The 15838-nt window shown below is 46.7% G+C and overlaps 1 protein-coding gene across 1 annotated transcript in view; it reads left to right on the top strand.

Annotated features, from left to right (window-relative positions):
- The first annotated feature begins 938 nt into the window (after positions 1 to 938).
- MAP3K2 (mitogen-activated protein kinase kinase kinase 2) overlaps positions 939 to 15838 on the top strand; it is a 92542-nt gene continuing 77642 nt past the window's right edge. The window contains exon 1 of the mRNA XM_048869189.2: positions 939 to 1414. The gene's annotated coding sequence lies outside the window, so the exon portion shown is untranslated. The remainder of the gene's footprint in view (positions 1415 to 15838) is intronic.

Here is a 15838-nt window from a genome sequence, read left to right on the forward strand (position 1 = left end):
AGCCTTATTAAAAAGCCTAAATCAGTACAGTTTGACTCTAATAAGTCCTAGTGTAGCTTTTTAGTTATTTTGCCTATCTGTAAATTTCAATTACTGATGGAAATATTTGTGTATCACTTGCTGCATGTGTGTATGGTGGAATTGATGTTTACCTTTAAAAATCGACTCCATCCAAGCCTAATTTCAATGCACCCCTCAGCCGGTGGCCCAGAAGGGGGCAGACAGGACCGTCCATAGCCAGGAAACAGTGCCTACACCCATGGAGAAACAGAGGTGCCCAAATTCTTCCTCCTGCCTGACCCTCCTATTCTCCCCCACACCGTGGAGTGTCCCTGCAATTTGGGGGAACACCTCCCTCCCCCAAACCTGATGTCAACTAAGTGCTGGTGCCTGGCAGCACTCTTGCCCCACTGTGTGTCAAAGCTCCTATACAGCGAGTGGAGACTCCCCTATAGCTCTAGGGGCAGGGGCACGTGGTTGGCAGCAGTAGGCTAAGGCCAATGGTGGCCCAAGGGCAGCTAGTGAGAACCCAGCCCCCAGCTGCCCTGCCACAGCTCCTGCAGGCCTCCCAAGGGTCACAGGGCATCATTCTGGCGCCTCAGGGGAGTCTTAATTGCGCATGCGCACAGCGAGATGCTGCGAAGACAGGTTCTTTCAACGACCCCCCCTATGAAGAAGCTTTGACAGAAGCCTCCCGCGCCGCTCTTCAGGCGCACGCGCCGGAATCGGAACAACGGGTGGCTTTCCCACTGCGCATGCGCCACCGGGGGTCGCGTTACCCCCCCCCCCCAGCGTTCTCAGGTCGCGTTGTGAGGAGCGCGAGAGGGCTGGCGTGCTGTGCGTGCGCCTACAGGTCTTGTCTGGCGGGATGACGTTCTCCTCAAGCGCTCCCCGCCCCGTAGGCCCCGGCTTTGACGGCCCCTGCGGTTTACGTCACGAGTTTCTGGGTGGAGGAGGTGGCGCTTTCAGCGGGGACGGTAGCGGCGGTCGCGGGCGCCTCACGTTGAAGGGTCGCTCCCCCCCCCCCCCCCGCCCCTTCTGCCCTCGATCCGCGTGAGGGGTGGCGGGCGCCCTCCCTTTGGCAGCTCGCTCCCCATCTTCGCCCCCACTCCGGCCTCTGGCCCGCCCGCCTTCTCCCGGGTGTCTCCTGCTGCGGCCTCGTCTGCCGTCACCCCCGCCGATAGGCCCCCCAGTCCCGCCGCCCCGGGGGGCTAGGGGCAGGCGGGCTGCAGGGTCCTGCCCGCGCCCCCCCCCCCCCGCCTGTGCCCGGAAACCTGGCTGCGCCCCCCCCCCCCGAGCCTGCTCCTCACCCGCGTCCCCCGGGCCTGCACCGGGCAGGGAGCTGTGGGGGGGCTCCCTGGGCTCGGGCACCAACGGCTTCCTCACCCCCACTCGGGGCTCGGCTGGGACCCAGGTAGGTGTGTGGCAGGTGTGGAGGGAGAGGGGGGTGCCGAGGTCCGGAGGGGGCTTGCCTGCGGGAGGGGGGGCCTGAATGTGTGTATGGGGGGGTGTCTGAGCTGCCCAGCTGGGGGGAAGGGAGAGGGAGGGGCCCCTGAGTTGCCGTGGTGAGGGGGAGCCATTTAGCTGTCCGGGGTGGGGGTTGGGGGGAAGAGCCTTAGCTGGTGGGGGAGGGGGACCCTGAGTATGTGTGTGGCGGGGGAACGTGAGCTGCCGAGGTGGAGTGTGGGGGGGGGGAGCCACTGAGCTGCTGAATTGCAGTGGTGGGTTTGGGGGGGATGACACCCCAGCAGTCTAGGGGGTGCAGAAGACAATGAGGAGTAGAGAGTCCAGAGCCATCAGTTTGGGGATGACATGTTGGTGTCAGGTGATCATAGAATCCCAGAATGTCAGGGATGGAAGGGACCTGAGGAGGTCACCTAGTCCAACCCCCTGCTCAACGCAGGACCAGTCCCCAACTATGGGGGGGTCTTGATGGGGGGGGGCGTTCTTGATGAGCTGAGTTCTTCACAGCAAAGCGCTCCTTCCTGAATGCCCGGAAAGTGACCAGTATGCTTATGCTCAAATAAATTTGTTAGTCTCTAAGGTGCTACAAGTACTTCTTTTCTTTTTGCGGATACACACTAACACGGCTGCTGCTCTGAAACATATCTTGTGGGTTACTACAAACAAACAGTAACAGGGCTACCCCTAGACCAAGTAACAAAGCTGTTTAAACAAAATAGCACAATAAATTAGTTGTTTGTGGCTTTTGTGTGTGTTTGTTTACGTTGTAATTATAGAGCCTTGATGGAATTGGGTGTTTTATAAAAAAAAATACATAATATTTAATTATAATGTCACTTAGGCTTTTGACAGTATGCCATCATTGAGATAAGTAGTCTCCTTCCTTTAAGTCTCATTCCTTTAAAGAGTTCTGTGATGGTGGCAGCACTGTAGCTGTTTATGTGGGCTAGCTATCAGCAGGTATTTTTGTCGGAAAAGAGAGAACATTAGGTTCTTTTTTCCCTCTCAGTTGTGAAGTGCATTGCAATACATGTAAGGTATTTCCTTGGCTTCTGCTTTTTCTTGGCAAACAAATTTTTAAAGGTTTGCCACAAGATTTTTGGTTTTAAAGATCAAAGCATGAAAGGTGCTAAGCAATTATGGATATTATATCATTAAAGTTCTATTTGTGGGGAGTGTTGAAGAGGATAAGGGAAGTCTGTCTTGCATCTTTGATAGAAGGGGAGCTTATGGTATATACAAATAGCTCTAAATTGTGAGATTCACTTTAAAACAATGCAGTATTTTGCTGAGTACAAGAGGCCTTCAGAAATTCACTGCTACATATGTGGCAACGGCTTAGTATTTGCAAGATGAAGGTCTACATGCTTGTCTAGCAAAACATCTTGTATTCTCTTGTGGAGTGGCACTTGTTAGGGAAGGGGGGGAATAGCAGAAAATTCTGTGATTCATTTATTTTGTTGGAGGGAGGAGAAAATGAAGAAGTTGTTAGGAAAGACTCTGGACGCTACATTACAATGATGAAATTTTTTATAGAATGTTTCTGAGACTAAAAAAACTCCCTCATTAACAGCAACATAGTAAGAAATATGGGAAATTGATATTTTCTTTGATATACACTGTTCTTTCTCTCTCTCTCTCTCTCTCTCCACACACAGACACACACACACACACACAGTATTTAAAAATGTGAACATCTCGTAACTAATACTTGGTTTTTTCCCTGGACATTTGTTTCAGTAACAACCACGACATATTTCAGAGTAACAGCCGTGTTAGTCTGTATTCGCAAAAAGAAAAGGAGTACTTGTGGCACCTTAGAGACTAACCAATTTATTGCATCCGATGAAGTGAGCTGTAGCTCACGAAAGCTCATGCTCAAATAAATTGGTTAGTCTCTAAGGTGCCACAAGTACTCCTTTTCTTCTAACCACGACATAGGACATATTGAAGCAAACTGGTAATGTCAGTTGTTAGTGTCACTAAATACAGAGTAAAAGGGCCATCTAGGTTTTCATAAAGCAGAATGACAAGCTGGTATTTTACAAATTGACTTATATTTGGAGAAAATATGTATATCCTGTTTGTCTTGTGAAATTCTTTGTATCATTTGTTTACATGACATTAATGGAGGGCTATTGTGAAGAAAATATCCTCGTTTTTAAATAGTTTGTCTCCAGTTGTTTGAGAGAGTTCTAAATGAAAGTGTGAAAGGAAACTTTGTTTAGAAATAACAACAGTGTTCAAGTATCTAGAAATCTTACAGTGCGTAGTGTATAGGGAGGTGACATATACATAGTGGCAAGAATGCTGTTCTGACTGCGGTTTTTAATGTTGTGTTGTTTGTGGAGGAAGTCAGTGTCTTGGAGGAAGCTGAACCTTTGTGTGATGAGAGGTTTGAGGATGGTTTCTAACAGTGCTGATATTCCTTCAGTAAGAGTGCCATGGTTAGATCTGGTGGGTCTGCCTGGGTTCTCTTGTTTGTGTATCTTAGGAAGCATGTAAAAGTTCCCCGGAGCAGGTTTGTGGGAGATGAGTTTGTAGAGTTTCTCTTGGAGTTGTTTGGGGAAGGATTTGATATCCTTAAATTCCTGGGGAAATTGTGGTCTGAAGTCACCTTTAGTTCTTCATAGAAGGTGGTGTTGGAGACTTGTTGGTTGGCCTCATTAATGTAGTCGTCATAGTTGAGGACTACAGTGGTGCCTTCTTTTGTCTGCTGGTTTGATCACTGTCTGGTGGTTAGATTTCAGGGACTGTGTAGCTGTCCTCTTGGAGCTGGAGAGATTTTGGTTGATGTGATGTTTGTTTAAGATTTTTTTTCCTGAAGCAATCAATGTAACGATCAAGAGTGTGGTTTCATCTGCTCTGTGGTGGTCAGCTAGATCACTTTTTTCCTTATGATATCCGTGGGGACGTGGTAACTGTGAGTAGAGTGTCATTGTTGTGAAATAATTCTTTGAGGTGGAGTTGGTGGGAAAACTCTTAGTTCTCCACATTAGCATCATATTAGGTCTGTGGTGGGGCAGAAGTTCAGTCCCTTACCATATAGATAATTCATAACTTTGGTGGACACTAAAAATTATGGATTGCATCAGAGTCATAACTAGGCATTTTAGCACCAAGGGTGAGTAAACATGTTTGCACTCTGTGATGGGATGTATCAGCACTGGTGCAGCAGGGGTTAATCCTTCTTTCTGGGCCAAGGAGGGCACGCCCCCGTGGCTCTGCTGGGTATGCTCCAGCTGGGGAGATGATATAAAAGGCAGCAGAGCAGCTCAGTTAGGGCTGACCGCCGATAAGAAAGGAGGTGAACTACTGACTCCTGGTGTAGGACCACCTGCACTCCAGGAAGCGTAGGCCAGCAAGTCGCAGACGGAACCTGACACACAGGCTCGGGATACCACAGAGAGGGGAGAGACCAGGGAGATCCAGAGACAGGAAACTGCAAAGAATCCGGTAGGAAGCGACCCAGGGAAATGTTGCAGGGAAGCGGTTGTAGAACCATAGATAGGCTCAGCGTGTTTCGGTAGGATTCCTGACGAGCTGGTGGCAGTTAGGACCCGGTGGAGAGTGTGGACGTGGGTCCCCCTATCTTGGGTACCTTGGCATGGTAGAACCTGTTGCGGGCCCAATGTGCCCAAGAGAGCCAGTACAACAGGGGAATGAAGATGAGGACCTTTGAGCCTGGAGACCAAGTCCTGTTGTTGTTACCCTCCTCAGAGTCTAAGCTGCTGGCCAAGTGTCAGGGCCCCTACAAGGTAACTAGATAGGTTGGGCCTGTTAACTACAAGATACAGCTACCAGGACTCAGGAGAGGCGCACAGGTTTACCACGTGAACCTCCTCAAGGTCTGGAAGGATTGGGAAGGCCTGATGATTGCACTATATCTCCTGGAACCTGAGTTGGGGCTGCTGGCCGACAAACCCTCTGAATCAGGGCCAGTGGCAATCATCCAGTAGCTCAACCCCGAATAGCAGGATCAGATATGACCGCTAATGTCAGCCTTCCCGTCCATCTTGCCAACCTGGTCAGGGAGAACGAATGTGTGAATGTGAACGAATGTGAGAAGCCATCACATCGCCACCATCCCTGGACAGAAAGTGAGAAATAACCACCGTCTGCTCCCCAAGAAGATACCAGTCCCCCATGATGCCTTTTGGGTTGCATGGGGCTGCAGCCACCTTCCAATGGCTTATGAACCAAATACTGAGCCTCCATAATTCGTATGCTGCTGTGTACATCGACGATATTGTTGACTATAGCGTGGGCTGAAAGGAACATTTCATCAGCGTACTGCAAGCCCTGGGAGTCACGGGCCTCACCGCGAACCTGGCCAAGTGTAATTTAGGCCAGCGGGTGGTGACTTAACTGGGCTACACTGTGGGTAAGGGAAAGCTATGCTCCTTAATGGAAAAGGTGCAGGCCTTATGGAACTACCCCACCCCCACGACAAAGGGACAAGTACGGAAATTCTTAGGGCTGGCTGCGTACTACTACCATCTGTGCTCAACTTCACCACACTTGCCACTCCACTGATGAACTTGACAAAAAACTCCCAACTACGGAAAGTCCAGTGGTCAGAGGACTGTGAGGCCATCTTCCAAGCCCTACGAGAGCCAGTGGTGTCCCAGCCTGACTTCCCAAAACCTTTCATCCTTGAAACAGATACTTCGGAGGCAGGACGGGGAGCAGTGTTGTCACAAGAACTAGAAGGGGAGGAGCACCCAATCCTGTACCTCAGCCGCAAGTTGTTGCCCCGGGAGACCCACTACTCCACGGTAGAACAAGAGGCCCTTGCCGTTAAGTGTGCGGTCGACACCTTAAGGTATTACCTCTTAGAGAACCCCTTTCTTTTGGTAACTGACCACGCACCCCTCCGACGGATCCATAGTACGAAGGAAACCAATGTGTGAATTATGCGGTAGTACCTCTCCCTCCAACCTTATGCTTTCCGTGTGCTGCACTGGCCAGGGAAGGCCAATGCAAATGTAGATGACTTCTCCCGTGAGGGAGGGGAAGAAGGGCAAGGAAGACCGCTCCCAGATGCTATCTTAAGGAAGAGGGTGTGTGACTGAGTGCATCAGCCCTGCATGCAGCAGGGATTAATCCTCCCCTCTGGGCCAAGGAGGCCATGCCCCTGTGGCTCTGCTGGCTATGTTCCAGCTGGAGACAGGGTATAAAAGGCAGCAGAGCAGCTCAGTTGGGACTGACCGCCGATGAGGAAGGAGGTGCACAACTGACTCCTGTGGTAGGACCGCCTGCACTCCAGGAACAGGAGGCCAGCAAGACGCAGATGGACCTCGACACAACGGGCTCGGGATCCCGCAGAGAGGGGAGAGACTGTGGAGACTCAGAGACAGCAAACTGCAGAGAATCGGTTAGGAAGTGACTCAGGGAAATGTTGCAGGGAAGCAGTTGTAGAACCATAGACGGGCTCATCATGTTTTGGTAGGATCCCCACCAAGCTGTCCGGTGGAGAGGGCAGGCCCAGGTCCTCCTATCCTGGCCACCACCCACCCCAGAGTGGTGGCCCAGCTCACCACCACTACTGACTCTGGCCCCTAGGCTGCACTGCCCCGATAGCCAGGGCTGTACTACTGACTCAGCGGTGGGGCTGTAACGCACCTCTGCCCCGCTTCCAAAGGGTGAGGGAGTGTATCAGCCCCGCTACCATTCTTTTGTCATTTTTCCGCCCCGTTGCTCTGTGCCCTGGGCGGCTGCCCTGCTTGCCCCACCCTGGTTATGTCCCTGTGCTTTCTCATCCTTCTCCCTCTCTCTGGTTTTGAGAGCAAGAGGGGTCCGATTTGTGTTTTAGTTCACTCTGTTAGTTCTTGAATCCTTAACTGGAGACTTAAAAAATGGGGAAGGTGGTCAAAGAGGGTGGATCCATATGAGTGAGTGAGTTGTTCTTCCCATAGTTACTCTGTGAATCCCTTTTCTTAGAAGATTAACCAGCATTAGTGACCCTCCATAGCTGCCGCTTACTAGAGGTTTCTGGGAGCATATTTTTCTCAGAATGGGCATCCCTATGGACAATTTTCAAAGAAGAGTTTGTGTTTTCTAACACACAAGAAGACTAATCTCTCCATGCCGTTTTGTGGTCTTGAATCAAAGTGGTTTGTGTGGAAAGATATGGTACTAACAAACACAAAACTAGGGCTTCACATAGCTTTCCTTTGCAGCTCGTTGTCATTACTACCCCCAGAGTTCTATACAGCATCACTGACAGTAGCCAGAATGTCCCAAGTTTCATTGTGCTGCTGCTTGGGAAAGTTCTGAGCAGCAGCTGGGGCAGTGGAGCTGCTTTTTGCAAACCCAGCATGACACCACTGCATCACGTTTATATTCAGAACACTCTTCACAACTGTAATGGCTAGGAATATTTTAAAATTAAACAGCAGACTGGAAGAAACCATGCATACCTACCTACCGAATTAAAGCAAGCTTATTTTGATCCTGTATCTTTAATAAAAAGAAAAGGAGTACTTGTGGCACCTTAGAGACTAACCAATTTATTTGAGCATGAGCTCATGCTCAAATAAATTGGTTAGTCTCTAAGGTGCCACAAGTACTCCTTTTCTTTTTGCGAATACAGACTAACACGGCTGTTCCTCTGAAACCTGTATCTTTAATAATGCCTTTACATTACTTCTTCAGTTAACCAAACATTACTAAGGGCTAGTCTACGCTGGCAATGCTAAAGTGCTGCCGCACCTTGTGTAGTTGCGGCACAGTGTTGGGAGAGAGCTCTCCTGGCGCTCTTTAAAAAACCACCTCCACAAGGGGCGTAGCTCCCAGTTGTCTACACTGTTGCTTTACAGCGCTTAAACTTGCTGCTCTCAGGGGGGTGTTTTTTCACACTGCTAAGCGAAAAAGTTGCAGCGCTGTAAATTGCCAGTGTAGACAAGCCCTGAGTTTCTGTAGGGAATGGGAGGTGAGAGGTCTGGGATGGGAAGTGTTTGTAACAGGATATGTTTGAAAACAATTTAACTATTACCTACTACCACTTGTAGTAGGAAAATTATTTTTTCCCTGGACCCTTGGAAGACCGTTAATAAAAGAACCACTGTGTGCATAGATTCTAATTTTAATACTATTATTTGCACTTAAATAGAACTTTTCATCAGTAGATGTCAGGGGTTTTGACAGAAGTTTCAAGCATTGTTCCCCTTTTACAGATGGAGTAACTGAGGTGGAGTTTCAGAGCAAAACTTTTAATGTGCTGTCAGTAATTTTGGATGCCTAACTGGGGACACTTTATGCCTGATTTCCAGAGGCACTGCACTGAATGCCAACATCTTCCAAAAGTGGCATTTATGGGTGATCACCTCCAAATCAGTGTCCACTTTGATTAAAATTGAGTAATCAGAAGGTCATGAGCAAATAATGGGAGAGCTGGGCACAGCACCAAGGCTATTCCCGTCCCTGTGCTCAGGCCACTGGGCCATTGCTGCTCCTAGTCAGAGGTCAGGTTCAAGGTGGAATTGTGATGTGGGGTGAAAGGCTGGGACCAACCCTGCCATGGCCAGGCAGCTGCCACCTGTCCCACGGCCAGGCGGGGCCTGCTGAGAAGGGGGTTTGTAACAGGGAGTGGGCAAGCCCTTCAGCTAGTAACACCCCGGGTCTCACTTGAAGCGGGGGAGGTCCTTTCATTTCAGCAGCTGAGGGGCAGAGGGAGGCCGGAGAGCAGCCCCCTGCCCGTGTCTCTGCTGTGGCACGCTGCCCAGGGCAGGTGGAGGGTCCAGAGCTTCCCACAGCAGCCCAGACTGATTCACTCTGCCCTGGGCTTCTGGGCCCTGCACCCTGTGGTAACTGCTCCCCAAGGGCTCTGCTGGCCCTGGAGCTGGGTCTCCCTGCCTGGGCGGCTCATACTGGCTGCAAGCAGTCAAAGAGTGGTGCCGCGCTCAGGTGCAGCCACAGCTCCGGGCACTAGCAGACTCAGCAGGAGGAGGAGATGGGGGAGCGCTGTGGCTATCCAGACCATGGCACTAGCCTGTGTAGCAGCTGACCTGCACTGCCCGGCTTTGGCTTCTGGCCTCCAAACAGGCTGGGGCTGTGGTCTTGGGCGGGGGGAGAGGAGGAGGTGGGGCTGGCACTTACCTGAGGAGGATCGGGGGAGGGGGTTGTGGTAAGGGGAGGCCAGCACCTACCTGAGGAGGAGCAGATAGATGGGTGGGGCAGTGGGGAGGAGTTGGGGCTTCTTGTCCAGCAGTGGGACTAGAATTTACATGAGGGGGAAGGGGCAGAGCCAAGCAGGATCTGTACAGGAGGGGACATGGCTTGGGGGTCCAGGGGGGGAAAGAAATGGTTGTGGCGGGGCTGTAGAGCCAGGCACGTGATCAGCCTCTGGCCTGCCAGGCTGCGTAGATACAGAGACTAGAAGTGTCTGTGCGGTGATCCTGTGTCTGTGAAACTACCCCCCTGTGGCTTTGCACCCTGGGCGACTGCCCCGCTCACTCCTCCCTAGTTACGGCCCTGGACTGCGTAGACTTACTGGATTTATGGCTTATTACAACAATATGTAACCCACTAACAACCACTGCCCAGCTGCTTTCCCCCACACTCCTTCCTTTCATCCCTGACTGGAGGGGTGCTAATGGGCCACTTAACCTTGAATGGTTCCTTGAAATATGTTAACTACTTATGCTAAACAGGTTTCAGAGTAGCAGACTGTATCTGCAAAAAGAAAAGGAGGACTTGCGGCACCTTAGAGACTAACAAATTTATTTGAGCATAAGCTTTCGTGAGCTACATAAGCTTCGTGAGGATACATCCGATGAAGTGAGCTACAGCTCACGAAAGCTTATGCTCAAATAAATTTGAGTCTCTAAGGTGCCACAAGTCCTCCTTTTCTTTATGCTAAACAGTCTGTTCCACCTTGTATTTAGCAGTGACACTCTGCGTCAATGTCTGCACAGCAAAGAAAATCCCTGACTGGCCCATGCCAGCTGACTCTGGCTCACAGGGTTTGGTCTGGGGGGCTATTTCAGTGCTGTGTAGACTTCCAGGCTCAGGCTGAAGCCCTGGCTGTAGGACCCTCACAGGGTCTACGCAGCAGTGAAACTGCCGTGAGCCTGAGTTGGCTGGCACAGGCCAGCCACGGGTTTTTCTTTGCCATGTAGACATACCTGAGTTAATTTTCCAGGCTTGAAAAAGAGCTCTGTGTAAGCTCAAAAGCTTCTCTCTCTCTCCAACAGAAGTTGGTCCAATAAAGATATTACAGTAGAACCTCAGAGTTATGAGCACCTCAGCAATAGAGCTTGTTCATAACTCGGAAATGTTTGTAACTTTGAACAAAATGTTATGGTTCTTTCAAAAGTTTACAACTGAACATTGACTTAATACAGCTTTGAAACTTTACTATGCAGAAGAAGAATACTGCTTTTAACCATCTTAATTTAAATGAGCACAGAAACAGTTTCTTTAACTTATCAAAGGAAAGTTTAAAAAAAAGATTTGACTTTTGTAGTAGTTTACATTTAACACAGTACTGTACTGTATTATTATTTTTTGTCTCTGCTGCTGTCTGTGTACTTCTGGTTCCAAATGAGGTGTGTGTTTGACCGGTAAGTTCGTAACTCTGGTGTTCGTCATAACTCTGAGATGCTAATGTACCTCATCCATCTTTTCCCTCTAATATCCTTGGACTGACATGGCTACAATAACACTGCTTACATGTAAATGTGCATATTTTGGAGACAACTGAGGTTTGAGAGAACTTCCTCAATTCTTAAAATTTGTCACCATATAATGTTGCAATAATGCTGTTTTCGTTTAAGATATTTTAATGCTCTTGTGGAGTAAAAAAACCTTGCATAAACACACATTGAATTTATATATACACAGTTTAATATAATATTTGTACAAATATGTAGATGTGTAGTTAAAGTAAAAATGTGAGGTAAATAGACTTTACAATTTGGTTATAATTCCATCTCTGCTTCTTTTATGTGGTTCCTAGGAAAGTTATTCAGAGTCTAGAGCTTTGAATCTTTAAAAATGACTGTAGCTAGATACAGAAGCATGCTTTGTTTTATTGTAAACATAAAGTTTGTGCTTTAGAGGGCTAGAAAATCAGTCACTCTGTAAATTTCCTTCACGCATGTTGCCAGTACTGTTCTTGGGTTTTTCTTCTGTTAACCTTTCCTCAGCTACTGTTTATAAATAATTGGTTCAAGTCAGATGTGGTATGAAAACTTTGTAGTATTGATACATATGCTTGGAGAAACCTTCTTGGGGGAGGTTCCATGTATTTAGTAGTTTCAAGGGTATTTGTTAACCATCTTCATCTGTGTTATATTTTATGTAAATTTGACTACAGGCTGACTTTTATAAATTATAGGATTACATTTTCAGTTATGAATTAAGTGTAACAGTGTGTTTTGATGGGACTTGTTTACAGACCCGATATGTCAAAACTACTGAACATCCCCTGGACTCAAAATGGTAATATTTGTGATATCACATTTCAACATAGTATCATGAAGGTGAAGATTATTGTTTGTAAAGTGTAATATATGTCGGAAGGCAGATTACTGGGCTAGATGGACCTTTGATCTGACCCAGTATGGCTGTTCTTATGTTCTTAAATTGAAAGTATAATAAAATGTGAACAGAGTAACTTTTTTCTAACTTCTCCCACACAAAAAAACCCAAAACCACCACAACAAAAGATTATTTTATGGAAGGCAAATAAAAGGGGTATATTTACTGTGTGTGTGTTAAATAGACTATATATTATGTTAAATAGACTATATTTAACACTCAGTGCTAGATATCTTAAATTTGGAAAAATTGGGCAAAAGCAATTGGACTTTATTATAGCAATGATGAATAAAAACATAAGATCGGCCATACTGGGTCAGACCAAAGGTCCATCTAGCCCAGTATCCTGTCTTCCGACAGTGGCCAATGCTAGGTGCCCCAGAGGGAGTGAACAGAAACGGTAATCATCAAGTGATCCACCCCCTGTCGCCCATTCCCAACTTCTGGCAAACAAAGGCTAAAGACCCCATCCCTGCCCATCCTGGCTAATAGCTATTGATCGACCTATCTTCCACGAACTTATCTAGTTCTTTTTTTGAACCGTGTTATGTATAGTCTTGGCCTTCACATGGGATTGCCAACTTTCTAATCGCACAAAACCGAACGCCCTTGCCCTACGCCTTCTCCGAGGCCCCACCCCACTCACTCCATCCTCTGCAGCTCCCTCTCCCCCACCCTCACTCGCTCATTTGCACAGGGCTGGGGAGGGTCACAACATCCTCTGGCAAGGAGTTCCACAGGTTGACTGTGCATTGTGTGGAAAAAATACTTCCTTTTGTTTGTTTTAAACCTGCTGCCTATTAATTTCATTTGGTGGCCCCTAGGTCTTGTGTTATGAGAAGGAGTAAATAACACTTCCTTATTTACTTTCTCCACACCAGTCATGATTTTATAAACCTCTATCTTATCCCCTCTAAGTCGTCTCTTTTCAAAGCTGAAAAGTCCCAGTCTTATTCATCTTTTCTCAGATGGCAGCCGTTCCATACCCCTAATCATTTTTGTTGCCCTTTTCTGAACCTTTTCCAATTCCGATGTATCTTTTTTGAGATTTGGCGATCCCATCTGCATGGAGTATTCAAGATGTGGGAGTACCATGGAATTATATAGAGGCAATATGATATTTGCGGTCTTATTATCTATCCCTTTCTTAATGATGCCCAACATTCTGTTAGTTTTTTTGACTGCCGCTGCACATTGAGTGGATGTTTTCAGAGAACTATCCACAATGACTCCCAGATCTCCTTCAGTGGTAACAGCCAATTTAGACCCCATCATTTTATATGTATAGTGGGAATTATGTTTTCCAATGTGCATTACTTTGCATTTATCAACATTGGGCAACAATACGGCAGATGAAATTCAATCACCCAGTTTTGAGAGATCCTTTTGTAGCTCTTCACAGTCTGCTTAGGACTTAACTATCTTGAGTAGTTTTGTATCATCTGCAAATTTTGCCACCTCCCTGTTTCCCCCTTTTTCGAGATCATTCATGAATATGTTGAAAAGGACTGCGCCTAGAACAGACCCCAGGGGGACACCACTATTTACTTCTCTCCATTCTGAAAACTGACCATTTATTCCTACCCTTTGTTTTCTTTTAACCAGTTACCAATCCATGACAGGACCTTCCCTCTTTATCCCATGACAGCTTACTTTGCTTAAGAGCCTTCGGCGAGGGACCTTGCCAAAGGCTTTCTGAAAATCTAAGTACACTATATCCACTTGGTCCCCTTTGTTCACATGCTTGTTGATCCCCTCAGAGAATTCTAGTAGATTAGTGAGGCATGATTTCCCATTACAAAAAGCATGTTGACTATTCTCCAACAAACTGTGTTCATCTATGTATCTGACAATTTTACTTTTTACTATAGTTTCAGCGAGTTTGCCCAGTACTGAAGTAAGGCTTACCAGCCTGTAATTGTCAGGATCACCTCTAGAGCCCTTTTAAAAAATTGGCGTCACATTAGTTATCCTCCAGTCATTTGGTACAGAAGCTGATTTAAATGATAGGTTACAAACTACAGTTAGTAGTCCTGTAGTTTCACGTTAGAGTTCCTTCAGAACTCTTGGGTGAATGCCATCTGGTCCTGGTGACTTATTACTGTTTAGTTTATGAGTTTGTTCCAAAACTTCCTCTGACACCTCAATCTGCGACATTTCCTCAGATTTGTCACCTAAAAAGAATGGCTCAGTTTTGGGAATCTCCTTCACATCCTCAGCCGTGAAGACCGAAGCAAAGAATTCATTTAGTTTCTCAGCAATGACCTTATCGTCCTTGAGTGCTCCTTTAGCATCTCAATCGTCCAGTTGCCCTACTGGTTGTTTAGCAGGCTTCCTGCTTCTGATGTACTTAATTTTTTTTTTGGGGGTGGGGGGGAGAAGCTATTTCTTTTTGGCTAGCTGGTCTTCAAATTCTCTTTTGGACTCCCTAATTATATTTTTACACTTCATTTGCCAGAATTTATGCGCCTTTCTATTTTCCTCACTAGTATTTAACTTTCACTTTTAAAGAATGCCTTTTTGTCTATAATTCTAGTTGCAAAACAGTTTGTTATAAATTTGTCATCAACTAGTCATTGTAATCACCTTTGAGGCTTAAATTTTCCATGCTTCATCTGTGCCCTAAGGTGAACATTTTCTTTTTCTTTTTTTAATTCTGAGGGTAAAATGGTTCAGCAACTTCTGAGAGGAAAGAAAAACCTTTAACATTCTTTTTCTGAGTATGATTATAGTAAAAATGGTGATAATTTGACTGTTATAGCTCGCCTTTGAAGAGTAGTTCATCACCTTATTCCAGAGGAAATTGGTTGCGATTTGATAGTTGTGATCATTGACATTTATTTTAACTTGAACTGCTGTAAGTTAAAGAAAGATCTGGCCGTATTGGAAAGAGTCCAGAGAAGAGCAACAAAAATGATGTAAGGAGAGGTTTTAAAAAAAACTATTTAGTCTTCAGGAAAGAAGACAGACGGGACCTGATAAGTCTTAAAGGGCTGTTACAAAGAGGACAACGATCAGTTGGTCCCCATGTCCACTGAAGATAGGACAAGAGCTAATGGGCTTAATCTGCAGCAAGAGAGATTTAGGTTAGATATTAGAAATAACTTTATAACTACAAGAATATATAAGCTCTGGAATATGTTACCAGGGGAGGTTGTGGAATCCCCATCATTTGGGGTTTTTAAGAATAGGTTAGACAAACGCCTGTCAGGGATGGTCTACTTGGGCCTGCCACGGTGCAGGGGGCTGGACTAGGGGCACAGCTTTGCCACTATAAATTCCCGAATTAGCCACTCTAAGCCGATGGGAGAGAGCTTTCCTGCCTGCTTAATTACCCCAGCCTCTGCGAGGAGCAGTAGCGTTGTCCACACTGGCACTTATGTCGGTGTAATTTATGTCACTTGGGGGTGATTCATTTATGTCAGTTGGGGGAGTGGCATAAATTGTGCTGACATAAGCTGTAGTGTAGCCATAGCCTAGGTGACTTCTTGAATTTCTGTCCAGGCCTATATTTCTGATTTTAAATTCAACTTATGAATAAGGACATTACAGATGTTTCAGGAATCTATGGTGGGATTTTCAAAAGCATTTAGCATTGGACTAACTCTGGTCTCTGAAGTCAATGGTAAAACTTCCATTGACTTCAATGGTTAGAACAATAGGGAGTGCTTTTGAAAATCCCACTGCCTGATGATCAGTTGTCTATTGCTGTTCTTCTCACTAAAATAACCCGCATAGCCTAGGGCATAGTATCTCAACCTTTTTGATTATCAGGGATTAGCTTGCTGCCTTCCTAAACTGTGTCAGGGAGATCTCTGGTACTGGTGCC

Source organism: Caretta caretta, chromosome 11 (genome assembly GCF_965140235.1).
Source record: "Caretta caretta isolate rCarCar2 chromosome 11, rCarCar1.hap1, whole genome shotgun sequence".
NCBI lineage: Eukaryota > Metazoa > Chordata > Testudines > Cheloniidae > Caretta > Caretta caretta.